Here is a 6,717-nt window from a genome sequence, read left to right on the forward strand (position 1 = left end):
GGCAACATAACCATCTGAGGGCTTGTTTTTTGCGGACAAGTTGTAGGTTTCAATGGCATCATTTAATGTACCCCATAAAGTACTGAAAAGCTTTAAAAAATTTCTAAGTGGGCTGAAATGCAAAAAAACCCCCGCCATTTTTTGGAAGGGAAGGGGTTACAGTAAACAACCTGCAGCTAAAATGGAATGTTGGCTTTATTTTGTTAGAATGATTACAACAATATCACATGTATCTAGTTTATTTTTAAAATGAATATATAAAATATATTTTTTCTGTCACCATCTCTTTTTCATTTTTCTATCAAGTTGGTTGTTTAAAGGCTTTCTTTTTTGGGGGGGTGAAGGGGGACTCTAGTTTCTATTGACACCATTTTGGGGTATGTACGGATTTTTAATCGCTTTCTATAACATTTTTTTCTTGGAAATAAAAGTGCACTTTTTGTACGATGTATCCTTTTTCTAATGGTGTTAGCCGTGCGGCAAAAATAATACACTCTTTGTCAAAAAAAAAATCAAGCAGCTAGAATTAGTTGTCGTTTTACTACAAAACCCGCCATGCAGTTATATCTCCGGCAGATATGCAAATAATTATAGTGGTGGCATGATTAGATGAACAGTCCTGCCAGCTGTGGCCTCTTTCACACGGGCTACAAAATTGCCACTACAAAACGCATGTATGTGAAGTCCATGGTTTCCAATGGGTTCTTTCAGGCTACAAAGCATCTCATGTGAAAGAACCCAATGGACACCATGGGCTTCACATACATGCATTTTGTAGCCCATGTGAAGGAGGCCTTAAAGGGGTGGTCTCGCGAAACCAAGTGGGGTTATACACTTCCGTATGGCCATATTAATGCACTTTGTAATGTACATTGTGCATTAAATATGAGCCATACAGAAGTTATTCCACTTACCTGCTCCGTTGCTAGCGTCCTCGTCTCCATGGTTCCGTCTAAATTCGCTGGCAGCTTGCTTTTTTTAGACGCGCTTGCGCAGTCCGGTCTTCTCCATTCAGCACGAGCCGCTTCAGTGTGCTCCCCGCTACAGCTCTTCTGCGCATGCGCAGACGAGCTGTCACTGCTCGGGAGCGCGCTGCAGCGGCCATTCTGTACCTTCCTCTGTTAGAGGAAGGTGCAGAAAGTGGAGCTGCCCAGCGGAGAAGCCCAGCCCAGCAGCCCCGAGAAGCCTCCCAGGTAAGTGATTTGTCGGGGGGGGGGGGGGGGGCTGCCGCTGCGCCGGGCTGCGCCGGGGGGGGGGCTGCCGCTGCGCCGGGCTGCGCCGGGGGGGCTGCCGCTGCGCCGGGGGGGCTGCCGCTGTGATGGGGGAACTAGCGCTAGGCCGGGGGGGCTGTCGCTAGGCCGGGGGGGGCTGCCGCTAGGCCGGGGGGGGCGACCGCTAGGCCGGGGGGGGGGGGCTGCCGCTAGGCCGGGGGGGGGGGGGCTGCCGCTAGGCCGGGGGGGGGGGGGGCTGCCGCTAGGCCGGGGTGGGGCTGCCGCTGCGATGGGGGGGCTGTCGCTAGGCCGGGGGGGGCTGCCGCTAGGCCGGGGGAACTAGCGCTGGGCTCCGGAACCTAGCGCTGGGCTCCGGGGCCTTCACCTGGGCTGAGGGTCTAGCGCTGGGGAGCCGGGGGCTAGCGCCGGTTACCTGCTGCCTGGCGGTGGGCGTCTGGTCGGCAGCTGCGATGCGTCCGGTTGCCATGGAGACACAGCTGGCGGCGTCTCGGGAGCGCGCACGTCGGGCTGCAGCGAGCGACGGGGAAAGAGCCGGCGGCCATCTTGAGGAAACTTTTATAAGTTGCTGAAACGCTGGAACGGTAAGTACGAACCAGCTAGAAATGTCATTTACAGGGGGGCTTAGTAATGTGTACTTAATGGGGGGGACTGGGCAAAAAAAAAATTTAACTGCTTCCTCGAGACATCTCCTTTAAATTAGTTCCACCCTTGGCCTATAGAAAGGCTCTCAGAGACTACTTGTGTGTATTGGACCTCTTTTTCCGCTTGTGTAGAGCTTGTTGACCACTAGACGCCTCTACGTTATAATCAAAGAGATTTTGCCCAGTTAACGGAGTTTCAATGGGAAGGTATTATTGGAATGCGAGAACCTGGATGGTTCTATGTATAAATCGCCCATTACCTGGGCTGACCAGACTGTTAGGAGACATTGGGACCAGAGCATGTATGAGGGCACTTAATAGACCACCAGTATGGAGGATCATTTGATTGCCCGACAAGCATGAGCAGCTCCAACCGTATTATTGTCTGCCATCCACAGACAGGTGGCACCATTGTTACAGGCCACTGTGTCTTCTGTCGAAACATTTGCCGGCCACTTGGCTGAAAGAGATTTGGTGTCACGGCACCCATTATGCCTTTGACACTCACCCACCGTTTGCAGTGGCGTCGTGCACAGCTAAACTGGACTGCTACGGAGTGGAACTGGGCTGTCTTCAGCGAAAAATCCAAGTTTAGTTTGGGCACCGACGCCGCCGTGTTCCTGTCTGTAGACCTAGGGGTGAGCGCCTCAATTCTACCTTTGCTGTAGAGCTGCACACTGTCGCCAATGGTGTGATGGTCTGGGGGCCATCGAATATGATATACAGTCATCTCTAGTAATGACACGAGGGACAATGAGAGCTCAGCAATATGTTCAGGACATCCTGCAGCCACGTGTGTTCTTCTCATGGCGGCTTCCAAGAGGCATTTTCCAACAGGATAATACTCGATCGCACACAAGTGTCACAGGAACGCCTCCACAATATTGCCACAATTCCGTGGCCCGCCGGGCACAAAATTTATCACCAATAGAACATGTATGGGACCATCTGGGACGCCAACTTCGACAGCCTACAAGTTTGTATGATCTAGAGGCTCAGTTACAGCAAATCTGGACCGATATGCTGCCATACAGAACCCGTATGCTTCCATGCCCGTCCGTATTCTTGTATCCAAGCTAGAGACGGTACCACGGGGTACTAGAGCCTCCATGCCCGCCTATATCACATCTTACATCCAAACTAGAGGTGACCCACCAGGGTACTAGAGCCTCCATGCCTGCCCGTATCACATCTTACATCCAAGCTAGAGGTGGTAGAATAGGGTACTAGAGCCTCCATGCCCGCCTATATTACATCTTACATCCACGCTAGAGGCGGTACAGCAGGGTACTAGAGCTTCCATGCCCGCCCGTATCACATCTTACATCCAAGCTAGAAGCGGTACAGCAGGGTACTAGAGCCTCCCTTCAAGTGTTCGGTTTTCTGCAGTAAATTCTCCTTTTGGTCTGATATCGTAATCACTTCTTGATATCATCGTTGCAATCACACAGAGAAAGGTTCATTTGATTCCAAGAACATCTTCTAGGGGAGGAATTTCTTTTGATAATGAGTATATGTTTTATTTCAAATCAAAATTCGCACCAATGTTGCGGATTTTGACTCTGTTTTGGATTTGGAAATACTGCAGACATTCTGGATTCATGATAGGGCTACGTATTGCTGGTTGATCTTTGTGTAATGTGTCAGAAGCTCACCGGATGCCACAATCGTGGGTCAAATTTGAAGACGGTGGTCAGCAGAAGGAAATGTGCATCATCATAGTGAGACTGGAGCACTGAGACGAACAATTCACATATCCGGTGTTAGAAGTAGCTGCTCCACAATCCGCTGCTGGTGACATTATGCAGAGTATATGGACAGATTACTGCAGCATTTATCAGCATTGCCCCAACACTTCACACTGCACCCCAACATTCAGCACCCTCCTATTTATTGGACTTTTTCATCCACTTCACCGCCATCTAACATCCCACTCCAGGGATTACTGTGCATTCCTCTCAAAACCTCAATATTTATTTACTTTCAAGCCTGTATCCCAATATCAAACTATATCATCAATGGTTATTAAAGCACCATCCCACAGCGGAGATGTACCCCAATATTCAACACCCTATGGCCTTAGTCAGACGGGCGTTTTTAGCCGCGATTTGCGCATGCGCATGTGTCCGGCGATTTTTTAAAACCATTGCTTTACAATGGTATCGGACACATGAGCGCTTTTTATGCGCTCGTCCGATAAATTATAGAACAAAAAAAAATAAAAAAAATCGCAGATCGCACCTATCTGCGATTCCTGTTCTCTTCTGTATATGCGCTCAATGGGGCCGGCGGCAGCAGCGCCGACCCCATTGAGAACATATAGAAGACAAATCATTCTTCTCTGCTACAGCTGTAACAGCTGTGGCAGAGAAGAACGATGTTTGCCCATTGAATTCAATGGAGCGGCAATACAGCCGCTCCATTGAAAGCAATGGGCTGCCGGCGTGCGCGGGGTGAATTGTCGGGAAGGGGTTAAATATATAAGCCCTTCCCTGCAATTCATCCTAAAATGTGTTAAAATAAAAAAAAAAATTGTATACTCACCTTTCTGCTGCAGCCGGAGTCCAGCCGCGGCCGCTGTCAGTTCTCCTGAACTGCTTCTCGGCACTATTCAGCCGGCGGGGCTTTAAAATCCCCGCCTGCTGAATGATCTGCCTCTGATTGGTCACAGCCCTGACCAATCAGAGGCCGGTTTCACTCACACACCCATTCATGAATGGGTGAGTGACTGCTGCCTCTCAGCGCTGAGCCAATCAGGGGCAGGTCTGACTCACATCCATTCATGAATTCATGAATGGGTGTGAGTGAGGCATGCCTCTGATTGGCTCAGCGCTGAGCCAATCAGGGGGCAGGTCTGACTCACACCCCCTTCACACCCACTGCAGGACGGCCGCACGGAGCTCCGGCTGCCGGGAGAAGGTGAGTATACAATTTTTTTTTATTTTAACACATTTTAGGATGAATTGCAGGGAAGGGCTTATATATTTAAGCCCTTACCGACAATTCATCCCGGGCTCGCCCGCAGCGCATTGCTTTAAATGGAGGCGGCTCTATTGCCGTCTCCATTGAATGCAATGCGCTGGACAGCTCCGGCCTGTTTCTAATGAAACGCGGCTAGGAGCAGATTTTCGGACGACTTGCGCGCACCGGTCACGCGATTTGCGGATGCGCATCCGTCATGCGATCCGCAAATCGCGCGAAAAACCGCCCGTCTGACTAAGGCCTATAGGTGCATCTTACACTTAGGGCAGTCATCTGGTATTGCTTTATCCTCATCATCCAGCACCTGCACCCCAATATCCATGTACCATTGTGGTCTTGGTTTTGTGATCTTGATAACGGACGTTATTTTTCCCCCACATGCCCGTATTGTCATTGGCTTATCTAATGTCCATCACATCACACGTCAAAGTGTCTCCAGCGTTCGCAGTAGCCCGATAATTGTCGCCAAGTTCCATGTGATGAAAGAGGAGGGGTTCAGCTCATCATATGACACTCCCACATACAGACCTCACCTGCTCCATATATTACATGTTATTTTTATATTACTAAAATGTATTTTATCCCAGCGACTCTTAGGTTAGGACCAGTGGAGACCACAAAACTTGCTGCAGTCCTTTTGACCAGTCCCCCAATGCCCTAAGATGAAAGGCACCGGACCCAAAGATCTAGAGCTTGTGTCAAACAAAAGGCCCGCTGCCTCATTTTATGTGGCCCGCAGTTTGCCGACGGCTGCTCGCCACTGTACTGATTACCAGCTGGGGTGCCGCAGCTCCTCGCTGGTAATCACGCTGGCAGTGTTGATCCCGGCGCGCACACTGACGTCAGTGTGCAGCCGGAATACTCCTCCCCTGAGTCCCCTGCTCTTCAGTTCCACAGGAGAGGACTCAGGGAGGAAGGGTTCTGGGTGCACACACTGATGTCAGTGTGCGCCCGGGCTCAGGGCGAGCAGAAAGGAAGCAGCGCTGACAGCAAGGAGGAGGCGAGTATATGGGTTAGGGGGGGAACTATTACTACTATAGGGGGGGGTTATATTACTGAGGGGGGGGTTATTAATGCTGAGGGGGGTTATATTTCTGACTGGGGTTAATATTACTGAGGGGGATAATATTATTACTGAGGGGGTTTATTGTTACTGAGGGGGGTTAATAGTGCTATGGGGGTTAATATTACTGTGGAGGTTAATATTACTGACTGTGATAATATTATTACTAAGGGGGGTTAATATTACTATGGGGGGTTAAAATTATTACTTTGGGGGTTGCTATAACTAATGGGGCCACTGTGGGAGTCCCTTTTACTACTGGGGCAACTGTGAGGGGCGCTATTACTACTGAGGCCACTGTGGGGGGTGCTATTACTACTGAGGCCACTGTGGGGGGCGCCATTACTACTGGGGCCACTGTGGGGGTCACTATTTTTACTGGAGCCACTATGAGAGTCACTATTACTACTGCGACCACTATAGTGGTCACTATTAAGGCCCGTTCACATGGGCGTAATCATATTTCTGTCGCACAAATACGCTGTGTATTTGCGCAATCAAAAATCGCTTATGTCTGAATATTTGGTTACACAAAAAATAACGCAGATGGGCTCACTGAAAGGGTCAGCAAATATGCAGTGAATACATAGGTTTCCTGCGCATTCACCACGTATTTGCGCGGCCCATTCACTCCAATGGCCTATTGGGGTGCGTAGTACGCAACAAAATATGTCATACTGTGTGAAAATATACATCATGTGAATGAACTCATTGAAATCAATGGCTTCTATTCACTGCATATTATGTATGCAAATACACTTGTGTGAACAGGCCCTTACTATACTGTCTTCCATTCAGC

This window comes from Eleutherodactylus coqui, unplaced genomic scaffold (assembly GCF_035609145.1).
Source record: "Eleutherodactylus coqui strain aEleCoq1 unplaced genomic scaffold, aEleCoq1.hap1 HAP1_SCAFFOLD_19, whole genome shotgun sequence".
Lineage (NCBI taxonomy): Eukaryota > Metazoa > Chordata > Amphibia > Anura > Eleutherodactylidae > Eleutherodactylus > Eleutherodactylus coqui.